The sequence below is a fragment of the Amblyomma mixtum genome, chromosome 3 (assembly GCF_055824585.1).
Source record: "Amblyomma mixtum isolate Tamu chromosome 3, ASM5582458v1, whole genome shotgun sequence".
Classification (NCBI taxonomy): domain Eukaryota; kingdom Metazoa; phylum Arthropoda; class Arachnida; order Ixodida; family Ixodidae; genus Amblyomma; species Amblyomma mixtum.
Genome location: NC_143014.1, coordinates 389,497,392 through 389,523,772, shown reverse-complemented (window position 1 = coordinate 389,523,772; position 26,381 = coordinate 389,497,392). Strand labels below are relative to the sequence as shown.

Here is a 26,381-nt window from a genome sequence, read left to right as displayed (position 1 = left end):
GGAGGCCGCCGGTGCCGCCACTGGTGGTTCAGGAGAGCGCTGGAAGATGTCGCGTCTCCCGAGTTGGGGGCAGCGAGGGACGATTTCACCGATGTCCTCGAGTAGAGCAGCAGCAACGACGTGGCTTTTGGGGCTCGAAAACTGTCTGCGGCCAGCACGAAACGTTCGTCGCGTGAACAGCGCCGAACGCGACTCGACACCGCGTGCTGAGAGAGGGGGAAAGGCGCTCCCTTCATCTTTCTCTTTCTCGTGAGAGCCTGGAATGGTGCCCAGATTCCGGCTGATGTGCTCTTAGTGGCCACGCGATCGCTTAGTTGCGAGCACACGACTATTATATTTTACATCAAGTAGCTGTTTAAGGGACATTATTTGAAACATACATGAGTGCTATCAGTCGCATCGTTGCGCTTCGGTGCTTCCGTGGTTCTTTGCTCCTGAGTGCCACGGCTGCACGGAGTCCTGCTGTTCCCTCTCCTCCCCGTTGGAGCTGCTCTTCCACGGACTGCCTCTGCGTCTTCTGGCCGTCTTCAAATTTTGGTGAGGCCGTTCCGCGAGTGGGGGATTTGGCCAGGTCTTTCCCCCTTTGGATGTAGGTTCGAAGGATTTTGTAGGTTTTCCGCCATGGCTATGTCTTCCCCAGGCTCAGGTCCGGTAACCTGGTTCGCCAGTTTACCGGCTGAAAATCTGCCGTTACCATCTTTTAGTCAAAACGGTGTCAAGCTAATCCCTGTGGCGCTGGTCCCTGTAGGAGATGGTGTAATTAAAATAAAAAAATCTCGATTGATCCAGGAGCAGCTGAAGGCAGCCACCAGCCACTATCTTGAGATTTCGGAGGTGCGACCATTTGGCAAGAGAGGAATTATATGCAAATCGGCTCACTTGGATTGCGTTGCTGATTTGCTGCAGTGCACCTCTTTCGCCTCACTACCGGTGAAGGTATTCATTCCAGAGCAGCTAGCCTGCGTAAAAGGAATTATCCGCGGTGTGGATCCTTCCGCTACACCAGGGGAAATTCTTGCAGACTTTCATGACGCCGGTGTTGGCATCCTTTCAGTTTATCGCTGCAGGAGAGAGGCTGGAGGCTCTCGAACACCAACGGAGTCGGTTATTGCAACATTCGCAGGGTACTCTTGTCCGTCCGAGATCAAAGTTTGGCCTATTGTGTACCGTGTAGACCCACTGCAGTCCCGTCCTTTACAGTGTAAGAATTGCTGGCGGTTCGGTCACAGTGCCAAATCTTGCAAGTCCGCAACGCGCTGTCGCGTTTGTGGCGGTGATCATGCACACGACATTTGCACTTCTGAGTCGCATAGCTGCTGTCTTTGCCACTCTGATCACACAGCTGACGACCCCACCTGCCCCAAGCGTGCCGATGAGCAGAACGTTTTGGACATTATTCAGCGTGACAGGTACTCGCGCGCTGATGCATACGCCCGCCTTGACAGACGGCAGTGCTCATACGCAAGTATTGCCCGCACGACCACTGCTGATGTGGAGGCAGCCTTAACTAAGTCCGTTGTTGCTGCGGTGGAGAAGGCTGTTGTTGGCGTACTTGACCGCATGATCAGTACGTTCAGTGATGCCTTGTCCCAGGTCGTTTCCGCGCAGGCTGCTTCATCGGCTTTAAGTAACCTCAACTCGTCTACCTGTCCTTCCTCCTCTGCCACTGCTGCTATTCAGCCCACCACCCCTTCTGCCTCCACGTCCGTGGGTGTACATGACTCTGACCAAGTCCCCCTCTCTAACGCTTGTGAGTCAGATGTTGAAATGACTACTCCATCTCAGAAGCGTCATGCTTCCTCTTCTCCATCGAAATCTGACCATCATCATGGTAAGACTAAGAAAAGTTTGCCTGGAATTTCAAAGAAAACAGATGTGTTGAAAGAGGCTGTTGCGGCTACGTTTTTAAAGCAATAATCATGGCGGGAATATCTGTTCTACAGTGGAATTGTCGCTCTATATCATCATCTTTCCCGGATTTACAGCAGCTTATACTAAAACATAGTCCAGACATTATTTTAATACAGGAGTCGTGGCTCAATCCTAATCGCCCATTTGCAATTAAAAATTTCTCCGTTTTTAGAAATGATCGCCCAAACGGCAGGGGTGAGGGCTTACTAACATTGATTTCAACGAAACTGTATCATCGTGCTAAAGTGTCTCACAAAATTACGAGACCTGATTGTGAGATACTTGCCGTTGAAATCATTATTCCGCAGTGCGCCCCTGTTACGGTGGCAAATATCTACTTCCCCGCAGGAGTCCGTAGGACGGATGAGCTCGATGCGTTACTGCGCATCAGCAGACGAGTAGTTCTAGCTGGGGACTTCAATTCCCATCATATAATTTGGGGTTTCAGATCAGACTTTAGCGAGAAATTACTTTGGTCTTGGATGTCAGCAAACGGCGTGTGCTGTTACAATAGTCGCGCCATAACTTACATGAGGGCTAATTCTCGATCAGCTATTGATTTAACGCTAGCAGTTAATGGTACAGCGGTATCTTCGTGGTGTACAGTTGACTGCGGTACGTCCAGTGACCACTCTCCAATCACTTTCACTATTGCGTGCAGTCCAGTCAGGGCGACTGGTTCGCCACAAAAATTTATAAATACTACACTGTTCAAGAACCTCCTAGGTGAGACCCTCTCGTCTGTTGCCCCCTCCGATAAATCTGACGGGGGCCCTCAGGTATTAAATTCTGTGTTAGACGCCTCTCGGCGAGCAGTCTTTACAGTCCGGTCAGGCGTTGTAAATAAGACTCCTTCCAGTTGGTGGAATGACGACTGCGAAAAAGCCTATCGTCGAAGGAAAGCTGCATGGAAGAGTCTAACGCACAACCAGTGCCCAAAGAACTGGATAAATTACAAATTCTTTGCAGCCTCTTTTAAAAGAACAATATCTAAGGCTAAGGATGATTACAATGCCAGCCTGAACACCTATCTGTCTAATCCTGTCAACCGGAAGTCTCTTTATAGATTCATGGAACGTACTCATGTGCTGCCCTCTTGTCACATCTCTCAGTCCACAGTATTGCCACCTCGGGACGAAAAAGATATACTAGAGTCCATAGCTCAAGGCCTTGCTGTGCGTTTTCGAGCTCGCACTACCTTTCAATCAACCCCGTTTCATTTGGGTGGAGACTTCACTAAGGTATCTGTATCTGATTTAGCGTCCGTAGTTAATTGCCTGCAATCTGCTGCCCCTGGGATTGACGGAGTAACAGTTGGCATGCTTAAAATCCTAATGCAAGATTTTGCCCCGTACCTCTTGCAGATTGTGAACTGGTCTTTGGAAAAAGCCTGGATTCGACAAAATTGGAAAACAGCGAAAATTATTTTACTGCTGAAAGAGCAGGGGAAGGGTTTTGATCTCGACAATATTCGGCCGATTGCTCTCACATCAAATTTGGTTAAGCTTGTAGAGCGGGTAGTCTTCAGCCGCCTCACTAGTCATATTCTGAGTCTTCAAGGTTTTAGCGAGGCTCAGATTGGCTTCCGCCGGGGGTGTTCGATTTGGACCGCGCACATAGACTTGGAGAGCCGTATTAAGGTTGCTATGAGGCAAAATGAGGTATCAGCTCTGGTTAGTTTAGATATTGCCAAGGCTTACGACAGCGTTGAACACAGCATTTTGCTTCATAAACTGGCTAATGTACAACCTCTTTTGTACCTATTTGCGTGGATAGGAGAGTTCTTAAAGAATAGAGCGTTCTTTTGTTCTAAGGGTACGTTAACTTCTACAACATACGCCCAGTCTAGAGGTGTCCCACAAGGCTCCGTTCTTTCACCGTTATTGTTTAACATACTAATGCGTGATATCCCTATTCACCCAGCCGTCAAAGTTTATGTGTATGCGGATGATATTGCTTTTTTCGCTTCTGCCAAAGACATTCATATCCTGTACCAATTACTGCAAGAGTATTTAAATGCTCTGGAAGTTTGGCTAGACAGCATAAAGTTAACTTTAAATGTGAACAAGTGTGCCGTCCTTGTTTTCCCACAAGCAACCCCTCTTTACATCTCTCTGTCGTATCACTCTATCCTCATCCCGCAAGTTGATTCAACAAAATACTTGGGTATAATATATGACCCGCATTTAAACTGGCCGCCACACATTAGAAGCATTGCGCTTAAGGGTGAGCGTGCCCTCGGCCGGTTGGTGAGGATCAGCAACAAAAAATTCGGTATGCGACGAGACACTCTACTACTTCTTTATAAGACCTATGTACGGCCAATCCTTGAATTCGGCTCCGTTCTCTTTTCTGGGTGCCCAAAGTACAAGCGTGAACCCCTGTTTGTTATGGAGCGACGCGCTCTGCGCCTTTGCTTAGGTCTGCCTAAATCAGTAGCTAATGCGGTGTTGTACTTGGAGGCGCGAATACACGAGCTCAATTCCCGGTTTGAGCTTATCACTGTGCGGACATTTTTAAGGTCTTTGGAGCCTGTTCCTGGACTGGCTAACCCTATATTTACAACGAACCCAACTCTCTTCTTTGGTACTCCCTGGCCTCGGTATAAGCTCCCTCAGGTGGTGTTCTCTAACTCCCTGCTGTCAAATATTTCTGTATCAATGAGATCTTTGGTACTAGTCAACCACAGGCGGGCTGACACGGCAGTCTTCTTTGACAACACCCTCCCAAGGAATGCTAAGAACCTGCCCGCGAATATGTTAAATGGGCTCATAGAGGAGTACCTAGACAATTTTCCTAACCATATTGCCGTCTATACAGATGCCTCCCAGCATAATGAAAAGGCCGCTATTGGTATTTACTCAAGGGCTCTTGATTGGAGCTACTCATTTCGGGCCCCTGACTATACCCCTATTTTTGTAGATGAGTTTCTGGCCATTGAGTTGGCCTTAATAAGGATTCCCTGCAGTGTCACTCGAGTTATGATACTCTCAGACAACCTTTCTGTTTTGGCAGCGCTCGAAACCTCGAGTGATACTCCTATGAGCCGTTCCCTTCAATTTTTTATTCCTCCACATGTTTCAGAAGTTCGCTTTCACTGGGTCCCTGGGCACTGTGGCATTGTTTCTAATGAGAGGGCTGATTTTTTAGCAAAGTCTGCCCTTGATGATCCTATTGTCCCTTTCGTCCCAAATACTGTTTACTTGACCCTAGCACGCTTTCAGCGATTCCAGCGTTTCCACACCTTGAGCCATGAGCCTCTCCTCGCTGCAGCGGATTTTCAACACCTGACATTTCCTTGGAGTGTGCGGATGTGCAGTTCGAGGCAATGTGAGGTGTCCATGACCCTTTTGCGCTGCAGGATACCGCGGCTAAATCTTTATTTATGCCGATCGGGGCTTTCGATGTCCAACCTTTGTGAGTCTTGTGGCGAAATTGAGTCTATAGAACATTTTTTCCTCTCCTGCCGGCGGCTCGCTGCTCTCCGTAGAATTTGCTTGGAGATCCCCCTCGCTCGGCTTGGGCTTCCTCTATCTATTCCGATTCTCTTATCCTTCGGGGCAAGCGCCAAGGGATATGCCCTGAAACCAGTGTTTGATTCTATTCACGATTATATAATTTCATCTGGTAGATTCCTCTGCTAGAATGTGAATTCACAACTTTTCTTTCTCCGTATTTTTTGTATTGCACAAATTCTAGCTCTGCGTCCCAAATTTTTATATTTATTTATACTCCATTCCCTGTACATGAGTGCGTTTGTATCCGCTATGCACCCTGGCCAATCCCCCGCCGTGGGTATGTGCCATTCAGCCCGAGGACATCATCATCATCATCATCATCATCAGAAGTTTAGAAGCGTTGGCAATGGCAGTATGTGAGTATGCGCCATCCTCTCAAAGGCTAACAACAATAACAACAACATCAACAACATGGTAATATCCTTAGTTTTAGCAGCCCGATCATATTGTCGTCTGGCGCCATCATACTTGGATACAGCCACAAGTCCGTTTTGAAGCGCAAGCTTCAAGGCGGGACCTCGTGCTTCGATCGCCGTGTGCCTAGTTTTCGCATTTAAATAACCTGGAGCTTCGAAAGCCAAGGAAAGGCTCATAACTGCTGCCCCCCCCCCCCCCCCCCTCCCGAAACAGTGGACACCTTAGTCGTGCTTTAAGCTACGAAACCAATGGAGCGGGAGCTTGGAAATCAAAGGAAAGGCGCATACCTGCCCTCAAGGAACAGGTGAACACCTCAGTCATGCTTTAAGCTACGTGGCGGTAGTGACAGATGTGCGCTGCATGCATTTTCATTGACAACTTTGGGCCAGAAACGCCGCACTGAAGCCATGGGCCGTCGGCGTTCATTGCGTTCACTGGCGTTGGCGTTGACAGCGTTTTACACTAGCGCCGATGATTTTATGGACAGGAAGGGCGCGTAACTGCCTCCCTTGGTCAGTGGACGCCTGAATCGCACTTTGAGGTACGTGAGGTGGTGAAGGGGAGAGACATGTGGGATGCATGCGTTAGCGCTGACAACGTTGCGGCAGTCACGCGGCACTACAGCAGTAGGCTGCAGCGTTCATTGGGTGAGCAAACTATTGCGGTCAATCATTGACTGCCACCTCCCAGGGTGGCAGGGTGGCTGTGCTGCCTATCCAGTGTCCGGAACGCACTCAACGTTACAGACGCCAAGCCGCGTATAGTTGCGCGATACTCTAGAGCTTTCGCTCTCTAACCAGGTTCAGCAGTAGTGTAAGTGCAGCTAATTTTTTACCGACATTTAAATTTTTTTACTGGAGTCTAATCGATTACATTGCTAACATTTTTTTTTCACCTATCATTATGTCCTTTTTTCTTATTAATATTACTACTAATATTATTATTATTATTATCATTTTCTTATTCCCTCGGCTAGAAACCTCAGTGTCCATCTCCTGCGTGCGTTATGCATGCATATCCCGTTTCTTCACGGTATTTTCGAGCGAAGCTCTTTGGCGCCCGTTTCTGCGTTCCGCGCCGTTGCCGTCGCCGTTGTCCGTAGTAACCAGCAGTGGACACCTTAGTCCCGCATTAAGCTGCTAAACCAATGGAGCGAGAGTTTGGAAAGCAGAGGAAAGGCGCATAACTGTCCTCTTAGAACAGTGGACATCTCAATTGTGCTCTAAGCTACGTGGCGGTAGTGACAGGTGTGCGCTGTATACGTTCCCATTGACAACGTTGTGCCATTTTAAGGAAAGTAAATGCACAAAACTGCCTCCATGGGACAGTGGACGCCAGAATCGCACTTATAGGTATACGTGCGTGATCAGAGCGAGATGTGGGCAGCAGGCATTGACAGCGTTGAGCCAGAAACTCCGCGCTGAAGCCATAGACCGTCGGCGTTTATTGTGTTAATTGGCGTTGGCGTTCACAACGTTTCTGCACTCCGATCATTTTAAAGAAAGCAAATGCACATGCCTGGCTTTCTGGGTCAGCGGATGCCTGAATCGCGCTTATAGATACTTGGGGTGATGAGATATATTTGAGCGGCATGCGTTAGCGCTCCCGACGGTGAGCGAACTCTCGCGATCAATCATTAACTGCCACCTGCCACGAACCGCCACGAACAAGGCTAATAAGTATCTTAAGGAAGGAGGCCATCCTTCCTTCTCGCAACGGCGCCTCAACAGCAACCGATGGTGGCTGTAACGTGACGCACCTCTTCGGATAGGTTAGGATAGGATAGGATAAAGTTTATTTGCTCTTTTTGACATTTTATTACGGCCGACAGAGATCTTCCATCTTCCTGATGGCTTGGATCCTCTGTCTTGCAGGGTGGGCGCCCCCATTCCAAGGCACCACTGAGTTTGGCTGCTCGCTGGGCAAGGATGACCAGTTCTCTCTGGAGAACCGGGTTGCAGCTGGAGAGCAAACTCTCCTACTGTTTCGCACTCGGATTTTGTATTCTATGGAAAACCTGGTTTCTTTTGCATTCCCACGTGATACCATATAGGGCGGGTTTGGCTCCACACTATGGGCATATGTCCCTGTATTAATCCGGCTACATTTTGCTTAGTATATGTAAGTACGGAAAGGTTCCCACTTGCAGTTTCCGCCTGTATGCTGCTTCTTGTTGGTTTAAAAGGTTTGAGAGGGGAGGATACTTTGCCCTCATTCGTCTGTAACATTTCATTATCTCCGAATACTCTGGGACCACCCGCGAGAACTCCACATGCGTGGGGTGTTGAAGCGCTCGGTTCGTGTGCTAGCGAGCTACTTTGTTGACCCTGTGGTTGCTCTCGATTCCCCTGTGTCCCGGTATCCATAAAAAAGTGTGTCTGACTGGTTCTTTGGGAAAGTCTGCGTGAAGGAGAATGCGAAGTGCTTTCCGACTGATTCTGCCGTTCATATAGTTACGGCATGCCTCTTTGGAGTCTGTGAGGATCACTAGGGGTCTGTTGGCGCGGTATCCCTCCACGGCCGCTAGAGCAAAAATTCAGGGGGGCACTTTGTTCACCTAAAGTGCGGTGAGGCGAAAGCCTTAAGCGCTGGTGCTGCTTGTGTCGATGATGTGTTGTTAAGATCTTAAGCTTCGCCTCTACGAGTGAAACGCGACAGCGTCTTGCAACGCTGCCAGGGAGTCCATAGAACGCCATCGTCCGTTCGGTTCTACGCCTTGCTCGTCGGTAGATTGGCTTTTGAGGAAAGGAAATGTATCTGTCTCGCATACCTCGGTGGACACCCGAACCTCGCCGTAACGGGAAGGGAGGAAGATGGGAGTGAACGAAGACACCGTATTCACTAGACGCGCCTTTGTTCATACCTAAACATCGAGCTGGCATGGCGGAGTGGTAGCGTGCTCGTCTCGCACTCCGGAGACCGCGGTTCGATTCCCGAGCTCGACCAATTTTCTACTCTGTTTTATTTATTTATCTAGTCTGACTAGTAAGGTTAACTAGGCTAATTGGTTAAGTAAGCAATTAACTAAACTAAGTACCACTTACTTGGAGCATCACTATACGATCCCTTTAATTTGCTGCATGGTTAGTAGCCAAAGTACAATTAGCCCCGTTTGAAATTCGCGCACTGTGACGTCACGACCGTTTCGGCCAATCGAAAAGCGTGACATTTCTGTCGACAACTGCTGCTTACAACGATGAGACATTAAAGGCTTCCGCCTTAAAAGCCATTTCATCTCCTTCGGTTACTGTGCAATCCCATGCCGATGCGGAAATGATTTCTTTATATTCCGAATTTATCACTGCAGCTACGGCTTTCTGCTCTATTTTTCCCCTCTTGTAGCGGTATTGCACGGCGTCCGTGTATACCGTATTCGGCTTGCCTGCTAGATACTTTTCTCCCTATTTTGCTCGCGCGTCTCGCCTGGCTGTGTATAGGTTCGGATCCATGTTTTTTTGGCAGCGAGCTTACAAGCGTGCAGCCGATATCGTCTGGTATGCTCACCGTTTTTCGTTCTAGTCTTTTAATTGCTGGATGCCCTAACTTCATTAGGAGCGCTCTGCCAGAAGGAGTCTGCTTGAGTGTATCTTGCTGCGTTGCCAGTAGTGCTTCCCTGAGCTCTTCGAAGGTGTTGTGAACCCCGAGGCTGCGCAGCTTCACCGCTGCTGCATTGGATAGGAGGTGGAGAGCTGTCTTGTACGCTTTTCCTAAGATAATGTCGGCTTGACCCCTTTCTCCCTTGTTGGTGGTGTGGTATGGAAGGGAGTACGTGACTCGGCTGATCACGAGGCTCCTGATCAGCTTGGTCGTGTCTCCCTCCATCATGCCGCTTCTTTTTTGCGACACTCCGGTTGGAGCAACAGCGCAAGTCACCATAGTGTAGGACTCCGGAATACTTTCGCACTTGAGCGTGTACGGACATCGCATAGTACACGGAGGCCATTTGCGTTTCGCTTCCGTCGAATCGCGGCCACCGCGGCCAGGTTTGATTCCGCGACCTCAGGCTCAACAGCCGAGGGCTCAAACGATTCAGCCATCGTTAAGGACGCAACATAAATTTCACTGTAATGAATTGGGGAAGGTTGTCAAAGGGGAAAATGAGGTGGAAGACCGGCTATCCACCAGGCTTGGTGAATGGCGGGTGTTGGTGGGTTTCACCGAATACTTTTGAGAAGTAATTAAAGTACATAACTAATTATTTTTCCAAAACCTCGACTCTCTAATCCAATTACTTTCGAAAACTAGTGATACTAATTTTTGCATTTTTCTACTTTTCTTGCATACAAAGAGTAGAACAGTCGCAACGTCGCAGACGTTCGGAGACGTTTGAAATGAAGGTGGTAAAGAGAAAGCAGTGCCGTAGTGGAGGGCTCCGGAACAATTTTTTTCAAGATAGGCGTTATGCTCAAAACGTCCAACGCAACCACTTGCGCTAGAGCAACTTCAGTGCTTGGAAAATATTTTATATACGTATTTACAGATACCAAGGCCACCGGATGCAATCACATTCACAAGCAGGCATGACGTTAAGCATGTAAGGCTAGGCAATACAAGAGGCAACATAAGCATTTCTTAGCAGCTAACAGGAATTCCTTGTGGGCGGTGTAAAGTATGAGGGATAGCGTATCTATTGACAGAAGAGTGAACCAGCAATGATTTGTCTAAGGAAAAAGATTACCGCCAACACTGCCTTAGTGTTCGACTTAACAATTAGCTACTGCAGCTTCAAGTGTTTACATGGGTGTGCTCAGCAAACGTGGAGAAGGCCAAATCCAAACATCCGCGGTAGTTTCCTTTCCGGAACATCCCTTCTGAGTTACAAGCAGCGCCATCTACCCTATGGATTTGGCACTACTATTGCGATTTACAGCCATCTTCACCATATCCGGTATGTTTCCTAGTTATATCAGTCAATAAATTTTATGAACTCGTGCATCACGACACGACGAACCGTTTGACAGCTTCCGTAACCGCCTGCGATAAACTGCTCGGCCGTAATGGCCCTCTGAAGGTGCCCGGAATGCACGGTGTGCGGGCGGAAAGGTCACCGTTGCGAATCCCACACATATTTTGGGCTTCATCTCACTGGTTTTATCGTCAAGCACATGAAAATATATTTACACCACTATGAACATTTTGCGTTGAACGGGTAGCCCCCAAATTTATGCAAATGATGGTCCCAAATCGGGCCGGGGTCCCTCTTCGATGGCCGCTATACTGGCGCATATTATAACGGATCAAAAGTATAGGTATCAATTGGTACGCTACACCCCACTGTTGCCATGTTATGTAGTGTAGCCACGTGGTTACTGTTTTGGTCAATTTGATCCTGATTGCAGACAGTCGCGTCCTGGACAAACGTAAGTAGTAAGGGCTAGTGGTCTTGTAAGACATTCCCACCAGTTTGGCCTAAAATAACATCACTATGATCGTTGCTAACATAAATGAACGGGCACGATCATTGTCGGAGAAACTCCTCCTCTCCCAAGCAAAAGAGTTCCTGCAACAAGAAACTGTTCAGCTCCTTTCGTAGAAGGCCGAGTATTCGCCACACAGCGCGGCGTCGAAAGACATCAGCTACAGCGGCGCATATTCGGCGCCACAAAATAGAAGAAAATTGCCAACGATTATGTTACTTCCTAATGTGAAATTCGAGCGCAGCTCATCAGCTGTTTCAGCTTTTCGATGGATTGAGGCAAAAAATTCGAGCGAGACATGTATGTACAATTACAGACAACTAGTTATTTTTACACCTATTCCTTCTTCAGGAAACACTCCACTAACAGTTCTTGAGTGGCATGAAGGCAACTTTGTGGTCGGAGAAATAGATGGATATATGGGAGACTTAGTGCACTGCTTCTCTTCTATGCAGACTACGAGTTCTATTCAAGTATTTCTGGAGGTTGTCACAGCCGTGGGAGGCGTTACGAGCAAGGGGAACGGGATGTTCTCCCGCATAGTGGTAAGAAATTCCTCTTTGTCTTTATATCTACATCAACGTCCCCACCCAGACTGCCACCTCGGCAGGTGGCAGTTAATGGTTGATCGCGAGAGTTCGCTCACCGTTGTCAGCGCTAAAGTATGCAGCCGACATCTCTCTCTCTCATCACCCCACGTACCTAATAGCGCGATTCAGGCGTCCACTGACCCAGGGAGCCAGTTATGCTCAGTTGCTTTCCTTAAAATGATCGGCGTGTAAAATGCCGTCAACGCCAACGCCAATGAACACAATGAGTATCGACGGCCTATGGCTTCAGCGTCGCGTTTCTGGTACAACGTTATCAATGCCTGCAGCCCACATCACTCTCTCATCACCCCATGTACCTATAAGAGCTATTCAGGCGTACACTGACCCAGGGAGCCAGTTATGCGCACTTCCTTTCCTTAAAATACAGAACCTTGTCAATTTCAACAAATGTAGCGCACGTCTGTCACTACCGCCACGTAACTTAACGCACGATTGAGGTGCCCATTGTTCCAAGAGGGCAGTTGTGCGCCGTTCCTTTGCTTTCTAAACTCCCGATCCATTGGTTTCGCAGCTTAAAGCTAGAGTAAGGTATCCACAGCTAGTTGCGACAGGGACGGCGACGCCGCGAAACGCAAGAAGGGGCGCAAAAGAGCTGCGCTCTAAAAGGCCTGCCGCGATTAGCATCCGAGCGATACGGACGCTAGGGAACCGGCATGCGCGAGACATGCACGAAGTGCTCTGCGCACAGAATCCTAATGAACCACGTGACCGGCACCACACAGGTGACAACAGCGTGGCGATTAGATTCCAAGAGTGAGCAATTCGGACAGGCTCTGGAGCGTAACATACCTCACCGTCCTAACCGATCGCACGTAGGTAGCATTGCCCAACCGAGTTTCCAAGCAAAGTCGCGTAGATGGTCTGGGAGAGCTGTTGCCGCTAAGCGCGCCCATTGAACGCGGCGAATCGATGTGGGGTGAACAGCTCGCACAACACGCTACGATAGCGAGCCCACACTGTCCGCCTAGGGTCTTCGACGATGATGACACCAGGCGCTAGTGCGCTTACATGCCTGAAAAAGGCCAATGACGAAGCATAGAATGCGGTAGGCTGCTCTGATTTGGGCCCATAATTAACAGGGGCCGCGGGATGCAAGAAACGTAAAGAAGGGCCCGAAAAGTACTGCGGAAGAGTTCGCGCCGGACACGTGTTCCCCAGGAAGATATGCAAAATACCATTCAAAGCTAACAGCGAGGACGCGTTAGACAAATCTTGAATCGCAAAACCTTCCCTATCCCGTGGTTTTTTAAGGACAGCACCAGCCACAAGCTTGGTTCCGCGTCACGAAATAAAGAAAAAATTATAGTCTGTACACGCCGTACGGCAGGAAGGGGAGGTTTAACAATGTGAAAAGGTGTCGCATAACGGATTGAACCATGTAGCGCCTCTCAACCAGAGGCAGGTCAAAAGTCTGCGCTGTTCTCACACGAGCTGTAATGCCCGCTACGACCAAAGACCACACACTATCCCATATTACAGCACAGTCGTAGGTCACGAAATGCGCATCTGGGCGCACCCCTGCAATGGTATCGAACATGTAACACGAGTTTGGTGAGACAACGCAACAAAGTAGAGGGTACGTTCATCATCTAAGTAGAGAGCGACGTCATCCGCATAAGGATTAACGCGTAAATCCTCGCAGCCTGTCAAAGCCAGACCTCTAAAATTCAGGGGGCACTTTGTTGACCTAAAGTGCGGTGAGGTGAAAGTTTTAAGCGTGGTGTGGCTGCTTGTGTCACTGATGTGTGGCTAAGATGTCAAGCTTCGTCTCTGAGAGTGGAACGCGATAGCGTCTTGCAACGTTGCAAGGGAGTCCACAGAACGCCATCGCCCGCTCGGCTCTACGCCTTGCTCGTCGGTAAATTGGTTTTTGAGGAAAGGAGATGTATCTGTCTCGCATATCTCGGTGGTCACCTGAATCTCGCCCTAAGGGAATGGAGGAAGATGGGAGTGAATGAAGACACCGTATTCGCTAGAGGCTTATTTCTTCTTTCCAAACCATCGAGCTGGCATGGCGGAAAAACAAATTCTTTCAACATCTGTTTTAGATTATTTTGTTCAGCTTTTTCAGCGTGTTTCAGTTCTACGGACCTTTCGATAGCCCTCAATTTGACATCAACTTTCAGTTCCCACTTTTCTGCCCAACTTTTCTCATTACTCAACCAAACTTTTTCCAACACTTTCTTTGTTTCTAAGAAAAACGTATGATCCTTTAATAATTTTGCATTGAGCTTTCACAAATCCCAGTTGAATTTCGCTTGAGGTTTCACGTTCTTACCCATGGTGAATATGACACAACAGTGATCGCTAAACGTAACCGGTTCGACGATGTTCTTATTGCAAATCGCCACTAGCTCAAGGGAAACGTAAGCTCTATCTAGCCTAGCATGACTACGCCCTTGGAAATGTGTATAATGACGCCTCATTCCGCCCTTTGCAAACTGGGCTACGTATTGAAGTGAATACTTTCCAATGTTTTCATTCAAGAAAGCAGCCCTTTCGCTTTCGGTAACCGCTGAGCCTGATCAGTCAGCTGCAATAAGAACACAAATGAAATCCCCAAAAGAATGACAAGTCTATTACATTCGATGTACGCACACAGTTCCTGGAAAAACAAAAGATGTTCGCCTGGTTTTGTGTGGGCATAGAAACAGATAACTCTCAAATTTTCCTGCCCGTACAACAGATCACAAAGTACAAACACACCACTGCTTGTTCCTCGACACCGAGACTGTTCTTAAATTTTTTATTTATTTTATTTCTAAATGCTGCGGTCTTGAACAATAAGACCATCGCAGGTGGGTACATGTTTTGTGTAACACCAAAGGACAAAAAAAGAAAATACAGCAGACAAGGCGTCACCAGCAGCGAAATTACTACATCACACTGTACTGTATTGTTTCACAACGGCAGAAAACATACACTGTAGTCATAGAGCCAAGCATATAACAGGTTAAAATTAAGTAAATCAGAAAAAATTACTGAGCAACCGAACACTCAAAATTTCGTCACTTGTTGCAGCAGCGCCACAAAATGGGACAAATTATTCTCTTCGACTATATGACCAGCAAGGTTGTTCCATTCGGTAATTGTTCTAGGAAAATAGGAATATTTGTAGCAGTTCGTTCTCGTGGATAAAGGTTTTACGGAATGAGCATGCCTCAGGCGCGTTGCATAACCGCTAGAGTAACTAACAATTTTCGAGATGTCAATGTTGTATTGTCCATGAATTAACTGGGAAAAGAATTTCAAACGACAAATACGGTTTCTATCAGTAACGGATGGTAAGCAACTCTTTTTAAGAAGATTAGTGATAGAGGTGCGGCCATAGGAATTATAAATAAATCTTACTGCTTTCTTTTGAATCCTTTCTAATTTCTTAATGTTAATCTTGGTATATGGGTCCCAGATCATTACGGCATATTCTAAGGTTGGCCGCACAATAGTGTTATACGCAAGGAAACGTGTTTCAGGAGTACCGAACCGTAGTGCACGCCTCAACAAGAATATTTTGCGCAGAGCATTTGCCTAGACGGTATCAATATGTTTGTTCCAGGAAAAATTATTGGAAATCCATAGGCCTAGATATTTGTAGCATGTTACCTCAGAGAGTGCACTATCGGAAGTACCATACTGGTAGAGAAGAGGATTCCTTTTAAGCGTTATTCTCATATATGCTGTTTTATCAAAATTTATCACCATTTGCCACCTATCACACCAGCGCATTACCTTCCGAAAGTCATTATTAAGCATGAAATGCTTTTAGCCCCCGTTGTCGGCAGTGTGGTGACGTCACGCCGAGACCGAGAGCCATCATCCGGGCACTGAAATCCACTCATCCGGGCACTGAAATCCACTCATCCGGGCACTGAAATCGAGTCATCCGGGCACTGAAATCGAGTCATCCGGGCACTGAAATCGAGTCATCCGGGCACTGAAATCGAGTCATCCGGGCACTGAAATCGAGTCATCCGGGCACTGAATTCCAGTCATCCGGGCTCTGAAACGAGAACATCCGGGCACCGTACGAGACTTAACGAGATTTAACGAGACTCTCCAAGCCCTCCTACGCGACCGGCATGCAAGCAACGGTTGGTCTCCAAACGAGTCACAAAAAATAACTGCTGCCAGTGCCTTCTCAATGTTTATCAAGATATCAGTCGCGCTGTGCGTTTGATAATGCACGGAATTATAATTTCCGATTTCTAATAACGCCTGCAAAAAGCACATAAATGCCACGTACACTTCGTTGTCGTACGTGATCTCTTAGGGGCTTCGCGCATCGAAGCAAAGCTGCGCAGGTGCACAGGGGCCCGGGGGAGAAGCGCTGCGTTCAAAGGGCAAGGCATCGCGCCGAACGGGTGGTGGCGTTCCTCCCTTGCTTTACGGTGCGGTTCGGGTGTCCACCGAGATGGCAGAGAATTACTGCGCCATTTCCTTTCCTCAAAAAACCAAATGGCAAGGCATCGCGCTGAACGGGTGGTGGCGTTCCTCCCTTCCTGTACGGTGCGGTTCGGGTGTCCACCGAGATGACATTAGGCCCGTAAACATTTCATGCTTACTCTACTCTCGGTTACGGGAGAGGCAGAGATTTTTAAGCATGAAATGCTTTTAGCTCCCGTTGTCGGCAGTGTGGTGACGTCACGCCGAGACCGAGATCCACTCATCCGGGCACTGAAATCCACTCATCCGGGCACTGAATTCCAGTTATCCGGGCACTGAATTCCAGTTATCCGGGCACTGAAATCCACTCATCCGGGCACTGAATTCCAGTCATCCGGGCACTGAATTCCAGTTATCCGGGCACTGAAATCCACTCATCCGGGCACTGAAATCCACTCATCCGGGCACTGAATTCCAGTCATCCGGGCTCTGAAACGAGAACATCCGGGCACCGTACGAGACTTAACGAGATTTAACGAGACTCTCTAAGCCCTCCTACGCGACCGGCATGCAAGCGCCGGTTGGTCTCCAAACGAGACAAAAAATAACTGCTGCCAGTGCCTTCTCAATGTTTATCAAGATATCAGTGGAGCTGTGGGTTTGATAATGCACGGAATTATAATTTCCGATTTCTAATAACGCGTGCAAAAAGCACATAAATGTTTAGCCCCCGTTGTCGGCAGTGTGATGACGTCACGCCGAGACCGAGATCCACTCATCCGGGCACTGAAATCCACTCATCCGGGCATTGAAATCCACTCATCTGGGCACTGAAATCCACTCATCCGGGCATTGAAATCCACTCATCCGGGCACTGAATTCCAGTCATCCGGGCACTGAATTCCAGTCATCCGGGCACTGAATTCCAGTCATCCGGGCACTGAAATCCACTCATCCGGGCACAGAATTCCAGTCATCCGGGCTCTGAAACGAGAACATCCGGGCACCGTACGAGACTTAACGAGAATTAACGAGACTCTGTAAGCCCTCCTACGCGACCGGCATGCAAGCGCCGGTTGGTCTCCAAACGAGACAAAAAATAACTGCTGCCAGTGCCTTCTCAATGTTTATCAAGATATCAGTGGAGCTGTGGGTTTGATAATGCACGGAATTATAATTTCCGATTTCTAATAACGCGTGCAAAAAGCACATAAATGCCACGTTACACTTCGTTGACATACGTGATCTCTTAGGGGCTTCGCGCATCGAAGCAAAGCCGCGCAGGCGCACAGGGGCCCGGGGGAGAAGCGCTGCGTTCAAAGGGCAAGGCATCGCGCCGAACGGGTGGTGGCGTTCCTCCCTTCCTTTACGGTGCGGTTCGGGTGTCCACCGAGATGGCAGAGAATTACTGCGCCATTTCCTTTCCTCAAAAAACCTTGCGTTCAAATGGCAAGGCACCGCGCTGAACGGGTGGTGGCGTTCCTCCCTTCCTGTACGGTGCGGTTCGGGTGTCCACCGAGATGACATTAGGCCCGTAAACATTTCATGCTTACTGTACTCTCGTTTACGGGAGAGGCAGAGATTTTTTAGCCTGATTTGATCTTCACTTGAGTTAATTCGTTGATAGAGGACGCAATCATCAGCATATAACTTAACATTAACAGAGAGATCTTGGATGATATCGTTAAGAGAGAGAGAAAAGGACGGAAAGGCAGGGAGGTTAACCAGGCGATGCCCAGTTGGCTACCCTACACTTGGGGAGGGGAACAAAGGGGAAAAAAGGAAAAAGAACGGCAAGGAAATGAGTCTTCTAAGTGTCCAGCGACCACTATGTCACAGCGACAGAGGGCGCGCACTGAAAACTTAAAGATTATAGGCGGAAATGCAACCCCGAGTCCCTTAAGAAATTCAGGAGCGCTTTCACCGCTTTCCGTTTTGTGGAAGGTTGTGTCCAAGGGCCCAGAACGTTGGACTCTGTTAAAGGACGCGAGTCCAAGCGGAGCAGAGAAGCACAGCGGTCCAAGCACAGATTCTTAGGGAACTCCTGATTCAACTGGAATGCTGTGTGAGAGGGCACCATTTAGCGTAACAAACTGGCGCCTGTTTGTCAAGTAAGCCTTAATCCAGGTTATTAGTTTATCGTTTTTTATTACAGAACTAAATTTATATATTAGCTTGTTATGAGAAACCGTATCGAAGGCCTTGCGGAAATCTAAAAATATTGCGTCAGTTTGTTTTCCTTCGTTTATGGCTTCTGAAAAATCATGAATTGTTTGTATTAGCTGTGTACATGTCGAATACCCTTTCCTGAAACCATGTTGAGCTTTCGATATTACGTTATGTTCTTCAAGAAAGGTAGATAAATGTTTATGAATAATGTGCTCAAATATCTTACACGCTGTGGAAGTAAGTGAAATAGGGAGATAGTTTTGCACCTGTGTTTTGTCACCAGTTTTATGCAAAGGTTTAACTCTGGCAACTCGCCAGTCATCGGGTAGGGCGCCTTCCTCTATGGACCTTCTAAAAATGACACATAAATACTTGGAGCACCATTGCGCGTACTGCTTCAGAAAGGCATTTGGGATGTCGTCTGGGCCAAACGATTTCTTAATATCAAGATTTAGAAGCAAATTGAACACTCCATTTTCAGATATGGTAACATCAGGTATAGGGGGTAAAGACAGACTGAATGATGGGAGATGACCGTTGTCTGCAGTAAAAACAGTTTTAAAGTGGTTATTAAAGGCTACACAGGCTGCATTATCATCGCGTATACATTTTTTATCTATTACAAACACGTCGGCACTGCGGGAACTCGGGGTAATCGTCCTCCAGAATTTTTCAGGAGATTTTTTAATAAATGATGGGAGTTGGACACCAAAATATCTTTCTTTGTCAAGTAAAGTCTGATCTTTTAATTGTTGTGACACCTCCTCAATAACACGGGCTATGGAAGGGGTGGCTGATTTTGCTCGCTTTTTAAGACGTTTCATTCTACGCTGCAAGTGCAGCGTCTCTCTGCTGATCCAAGGGTTGCGGCTACAAGACTGTTTAGATATCTTCGGCACGAAACGCCGGATATATTCATGAACCATGTTCTTGAAGATGAGCCACAAGTCATTAATACTGCAAGGATTCGTTTGGAAATCGTCATAACGAAGGTCAAGAATGTCAATGATGGACTCATTATCAGTTCGTGAAAAATTTGGAAAGGAATGAAGAGCATCTTCATGCTTTAAAGAAACATCATTTAGTGACAATAAAACTGCCTTATGATCTGATATACCAGTAGCAACATCACAAGAGATGTTTCCCATAATGTTGCCACTTAGAAAAAAGAGATGTAGGATGGACATCGAACCGTGCTGTATTCTTGTAGGCTCATTTACAACTTGCAGCAGATCAAAGTTTAAGACAAGGTCCAGCATTTCGTTTTCCATCAAATTACAGGACTGGGAAAAAAAAAGTGCACCAATCAATATTCGGGAAATTGAAATCACCAGTCATAATTATTCTGTCTTCCGGTTTTACATGACACTGGATATATTCTTTTAAATGGTGCAAAACAGTAACAGGAGAGTTAGGGGGCCTGTAAATGGCGCCTAGTAAATACTTGGATGTTATCAGCATAAACTTTGCAGAATATGCACTCGACTCCGGTGACATCAGGTAATCTTATAAGTTGCAGAGATGCTTTGTATAGTATGGCAACTCCCCCACCTCTTCTGTCACGATCTTTTCTAAAGACCTGGTAGATATTTGGGACAAATTCACTGTCGTATATATCTTCACTTAACCACGTCTCAGTCAGCACTACTACATCAGGGTCATGCGTAACTATGAGACCTTCCAACTCAACGACTTTATTAACAACACTTCGACAGTTAGTATTTAAAACTCGAAAACAACCTTTTTTTAGTTTTGTTCTGTCAGGTGTGCTTGGTAATCCTGTAACGCTTGTTTTCAGTTTTGTCAAAGGCAAATAAAGTCCCGTTCACACTTAATTTATCGAAGAATAACTTGACCTTCGCACCGTTCGACCTTTCCTCTGCAGAGCATTCCGATAGTTTTTGCCTTATCTGACGAACGCGAAGAGAAAAATCCACTGAAATTGATATTTCGGAGCCCTTGAGTTTGGGACAGGCTTTCATTATCGATACTTTTTCACGGTAGTCTAAAAACCTCACAATTACTGAACGATCACCATCTTTCTTCTTTCCCAGCCTATGACCGCGTTCAATTCCACTAATGGTTAAATCAAGCTTTTCAAGAAACACACTCTCTTTTATCTTCTTGCTAAGATCATCAAATGTTTCAGTGCTCTCTTCTTTAACGCAATAAATTATCGAATTATTCCTTCGACTCCGGTTTTCTAACTCATCTACCTTATTCAAGAGGCTGGAAACATTCTGTTCTAGTTCCACTATTGTTGATTTCAGGACACTTACTTCTGCCTTCAATGAACCAAGAGAAGCCATTTGAGTTTCTATGCCACTTATTCGTTCATGTAAGCTTGCTACATTTTTTTCAAGTTCTTCTTGTCTAGTCAGGACATCGTTGATTGAAGCAGTTATGTTATTTTGCCCCAAGAGAAGTTGCTGCAACATTTCCTGGTCTGTAGGCCCCGGATTGGACTCGATGTCACCACAAACCAAAAGCCTTATTTTGAAAGAAACAGCAGAGACAACACTTTGTATGCCAAGTGGGCATAGCAGCAGCAATAGAAAACGGTCATCACTGCGAAAACACTCCATTCGAGAATAATCACTAACCTGCACGATAGCCAATAGCATCATAGCCAATGTGCTGCTGCCTAGCCCACTGGTTGAGATGGCCGGGGGACAACTTCTTATAGCCGCTGGTATGTCCACGTGACTTGACGTCACCGATGGGGTGGCAGAAGGTGAAACAAAGAAAGGCTGGACGATCTCGATGACGGGGCAACGGCTGGCTCGTGCGAATGACTTGATGTCTGGTTTATACGGAAGAGCAGCAGTAAATCCTTCTTCAGCGCAACCAAGGGAAGGCTGAACTTGAAGAAAGAGCGCCAAGGCCTGCACGATAAAGCAGAACTGATTGAGCATCATGTCCGATGTGCTGCTGCCTAGCCCACTCACAGAACACAGCCCGCTGATGTCCCCACTGCATGACTGGCAAGCAAGTTATAACGCGGCTTGAACAGCGCAACCATAGCGTCTAAAGTCGAGGTCTCGGACTATACACTCATCTTATCAGCGACGTTAAAGCCAAGCTTGAGGTTATCGATGTGACAAGGTTTCAGGGAGCTGCAATCCGTGCGCGAACAGATCGCTTGCTGGCAGATATTTCCAGTAGGCGGAATTTGATGACAAAAAAAGATACGCTAGAAGGAAAGATATCGTAGAAATTGAAAGCAAAGATACTCTGACGGACGATCCGAAGGCGACAAGGGAGGCTTTCAATCACTATTACCGTGATTTGTTCACTTCCAAATCGGCCGATGTACAGGCCTTTCAGGCTGAATTTTTAAGCCTATTGCCCCGACTACCAGTGAAGACACTGACATCCTGTCTGCCGACTTATCAACAGTGTAATTGTAATACGCTATTGATTAGCTCCACTTGGAGAAATCGCCAAATCCTGGCGGGGTAACCGCGGAATTTTTAAGGCATTCAAACGCGAAACTGCTCTCATTTTACAACGTGTTTATGAAGAGTCATTTAGAATAGGTATTTTAACACCGTCGTTTTCCCCTGCACGTACATCACTAATATAGAAACCTGATAATCCAGCTCAGCTTAAGCAAGTTACTGATTATCGGGCGATAGCGCTTACTAATGTTGATTATAAAATTTTTATGAAAATATCAGCCAAACGTCTACAATCGGTTATGGACATCTTGGTTGGTCCCCATCAGACATACGTGTGGAATTCAAAGGCGGACCATCTTCACGAATGTTCATGTCATTCGGAGTATACTGGAATGCTTTGACGCTGACTTAAGACGAGTCGCAATGTTGCAAATTGATTTAGAGAAGGCCTTTGATCGTTTATGTCATTAAATTCTTTTTAAAATCCTCGAACATGTCAGTGGTGGACAAGTTATTTTAAAAGGGGTTAAAATGGCTTATAGTAACTATACTACATATCTCGTTGTTAACCTAGAGTTCACAAACAGAACTGCCGTTAGAGCATCCGTGCGGCAAGGCTGCCCGTTGTCTCCGCTACTTTACGCTTTGTACCTAGAGCCACTGTGCCGGAATGTAATAAATAACAGCTGTATTCGTGGTTTTCAACTGGAAGCACGTGAAATTAAAGTATTGGCTTATGCCGATGATGTGGCTTTTTTTGTAGCGACCACAGCAGCATAAAGCATGCCATGTCGGTTGTTCGCCGGTTTTCGGATGTAACCAACAGCGTTGTTAATCTAGAGAAATGTGCGGGCCTTTGGCATGGGAACTGGGCATCAGCGCCTTTGTTTCGTGCAAGTTTAAAATGGTCACATGTCCCTTCCAAATATCTAGGTGTTCCTCTTGACAAGTATCGAGATAACGATGACTTTTGGAAGGAGAAAATTCAAGAACTCTCCACGCGTACACAGAAATGGTCGGGAAAGGAACTGTCTATATTCGCGCGTGCAAACATATGTAATGTATACCTGGTTTCAAAAGTATGCTATTTGTTGCAGGTCCTTTCATGCTCACGACTTAGCATTCAAAAGTTTCATCGTCTCTTCTCAGTTTTTGTATGGCAGCCCTGATGGGAAAGGACTAAACGTGAGAATTTTTTTCTGCGCTTCAGAAACGCGGGTCTTTCTTTGCCAGACTTGTACCTGAGGCAGCTGGTGTTAAGATTTATCTTTCTTTGAGATCAACGCGACCCTTTCCTGCGGACTTTTATTCAAGTGAGGCTTTGTTCGGCTTTGCCAAACTATGTTATTTCCATTGTAGATGGGATGCGATACAGCGCAAGTAGATTTTGGAAAGAAGTGGTCCTTGCTGTTCGGTTTCTTAATGCTCGCTTCAGTTTGGAATACCTTTCAAATGTCACGCTTAGGAAATTGTTAAAAGATTTGCTTCACTGTGTCTTCCCCGAGCCATTATATCGATCTCTGTATAGTGGAGGTCAAGGAGGTAATGTTTTAAATGGAGTACGGCAAATGGTGGTACCAGCGGGTGTGAAGACGTTTTTCTTCAAGTTGCACACCGGTACGTTGCCGGTTAAAACATGGATGGAGGAGAAGGGGTTGTTTTTACCACGGGCTGCTGACTGCTTGTTGTGTCACAAACCAGAGTCAATAGAACAAGTCTGTATTGATTGCTGGGATGCGCTGCTGTTTTGGGACGTCCTCCAGCGTACAATAAAGAAAGACTTACCCTTGACGCCGTATGGGATACGATTCCTGGATGTTGTGCCAGACCTTTGTAAATACGATGTAATTTTCGTTCTGGGCCTGCACAGTATTTGGCGAAGCAGGATGGCTGTTCGACACTGCGATGCAGATGCGCGGTCTGTCCGAGATTACTTCAAAGAAAACATATTTAAGCTGAGTGAAGTGTACAAGCAGCTACGTTTTGGAGATAAAGTTGTATAGTTGATGGGAGAGTTGTGTTCCTTGAAACAGTTCTGATTTTCTCATGTGAATGAAACACATGTCCGCTCTTGATGTTTGAGACTGCAGCGCAGAGCACGTTTGTGATGTGTTGTAATTTGTCAAAACAGGCAATAAAGACGAAAAAAAGAGCTGGCATGGCGGAGTGGTTAGCTTGCTCGTCTGGCACTCCGGAGTCCCTGGTTCGATTCTCTAACTCGACCAATTTTCTACTCGGTTTTATTTATTTATTTTACTTGGAGCATCACTGTACCATCCCTTTAGTTCGTTGCATGGTACTAGCCAAATTACAATTGGCCCCGCTTGAAATTCACGCCTTGTGACGTCACGACCATTTCGACCAATTGAATAGCGTAACATTTCTATTTCTGTCGACAACTCCTGCTTACAACGATGATGTATTAAAGGCTTCCGCCTTAAAAGGCACTGGCGCTTGACTGTGAAGAGGAGAGGCTTGGCAGTAGCGACGACGTACAAGCAACATCGCCTAACAGCGTGCTGCATTTCTTCGCTACAGGTTGGTGTCAGTACATCTCTGAATTATCAGTTCTTGCATTTTTGGTCGTCGCTGCTGCCAAGTTTTCTTACGTTTTCTTGAGTTTTTCTTGCTTGTTTGGAACGGTTCCCGCACTGTGATTCAAAGATGTCGAAAGAGCTTACGAAGTTGAAAGAGGAGCTAAAGGCTGAGTTCGCTAAGTATAAAGAAGAACATAGAGAGGAAATGAAGGGATTTAAAGAGGCAATGGAGAGAGACTTGAGAAACGAAATCCGAGAGCTGCGCACAGAACAGCGGAGTATGACTGACAGCCTTGATTTTGCGCACTCGAAAATCGAGGAATTTCAGAAGCTACTCGAAGCTGAGCGACTGAAAAACGAGATACTTTGTTCTAAATGTCAGATGCTAGAAACCAAGACGTCGGACATGGAAAAAAGACTGGTTCATTTAGAACAATACTCGCGGAATTCAAATCTTGAAATCCAGGGGGTAGTTGAAACTGAAAATGAAAGCATTGTTGACATTTTGTCTCACATTAGGACTGCAATCAATGAGCCCATCAACGAATCCGACATTGAGGTCTGCCACCGGGTGCCTGCGCGGAATTCCGACAAAAAGAGTATTGTTGTACAATTTAAATCACGGGCAAAAAGAAACTCAACTCTGAAGAAAGCCAAAAAAGTAAGACTAAGCAACAGTGACGTAGGACTGGATGACATGACCCCTATCTATGTATATGAGCATCTTTACGGAGCTCAAAAGAAACTTCTCGGAATGGCTGTGAAAAGGAAGCACGAATACAAATGGAAGTCGGTTTGGACTAACAATGGCAAAATCCTTGCAAGAAGGTCTGAAAAATCTGAGGTCGTATACATTTCCGAAGAATGGGACCTTTTGAAGATAAGCTGAGGTGCATCTGCCGAATTTCAGGAGCCAAGTTGAACTAGTCCTTCAAAATGAGGTACCATGATCTCATTCTTCCCCACCGTCTCAGGCTTAAACCACAGTCACTTTTTTCACTCTTGCACTTAAATACTCGTTCTGCAGAAAATAAAAACGACGAAATTCATGCTTTTATTAAGCAATTCCATTTCGACTTTACCATTCTCATGTTTACTGAAACATGGTATAACAGTCACAGTGAAAGGCTAGATCTTCCTGGGCACAACAATTTCTTTATAAATCGGACGAATAGGCGAGGGGGCGGTGTTGCTATTTACATTGACAAACGCCTGGAATGTCATATGATTCCTGAATTTTCCACGGTAAATGAAAGTTATGAAATACTGACAATACAAGCTAATTCAGAAATCATCTCTGTAGTGTACCGACCTCCCAACGGGAATATTACCCAATTTTTAAACTTCTTTGAAAACTTTTTGCATTATGTTCGCATAAACAAACTACAGCTGTTATGCGGGAGAGATTTTAACATAGATATGTTAGATAATACGGCCACAGCATGCAACTTTGCCGCCATACTTCAGTCAACTGGTTTTGTTAACTTAATAACGTCCCCTACTCGGATCACAGTATTTACGTTATCATGTCTCGATCTCCTGATTACAAATATTGAATCCAATGTTTCAGATGCTGGAACAATTTCAAAGGACCTTAGCCACCACTGCCCTATCTTTATTTCTTATCAAGGAGAAACAAAATACAAAAATGACGAAGCTCAACCCTACACAGTGCAGTACATATCAGACGAGGCTCTTGAATCTTTCAAATGCGACATTGGTTCATACGACTGGTCATTTATATTCGATATAAAAGATTCAAATAATGCATATTCAGAGTTTATCAAGGTTTTTGTAGACATATATTCTAAGCACTTTCCCTTCAAGAACATTAAGCAGTCTAAACGAATAAGAAAGCCATGGATCACGCCAGAGCTCAAAAGAATGATAAAGCGCAAAAACAAGTTGTACCATGCCTTTTTAAATAACCGCTCTCTAGAATCTCTAAGCTTATTCAAAAAACTAGAAATAAACTAAATGCAGAGCTTAGGCGTGCTAAGATTGTGTATCATCAAAA

General features: G+C 46.3%; 2 long non-coding RNA genes across 2 annotated transcripts in view; both read left to right on the top strand.

Moving 5' to 3' along the window:
* The window catches only part of LOC149357148 (uncharacterized), a 57,651-nt gene that overhangs the window by 19,190 nt on the left and 12,080 nt on the right, over positions 1–26,381 (top strand). The window contains exon 2 of the long non-coding RNA XR_016291786.1: positions 11,719–11,808. This is a non-coding gene — a long non-coding RNA (uncharacterized LOC149357148). The remainder of the gene's footprint in view (positions 1–11,718; positions 11,809–26,381) is intronic.
* LOC149357149 (uncharacterized) lies at positions 23,677–25,419 on the top strand. Its single transcript, XR_016289883.1, has 2 exons — positions 23,677–24,365; positions 24,884–25,419. It is a non-coding gene; the product is annotated as an uncharacterized LOC149357149 (long non-coding RNA).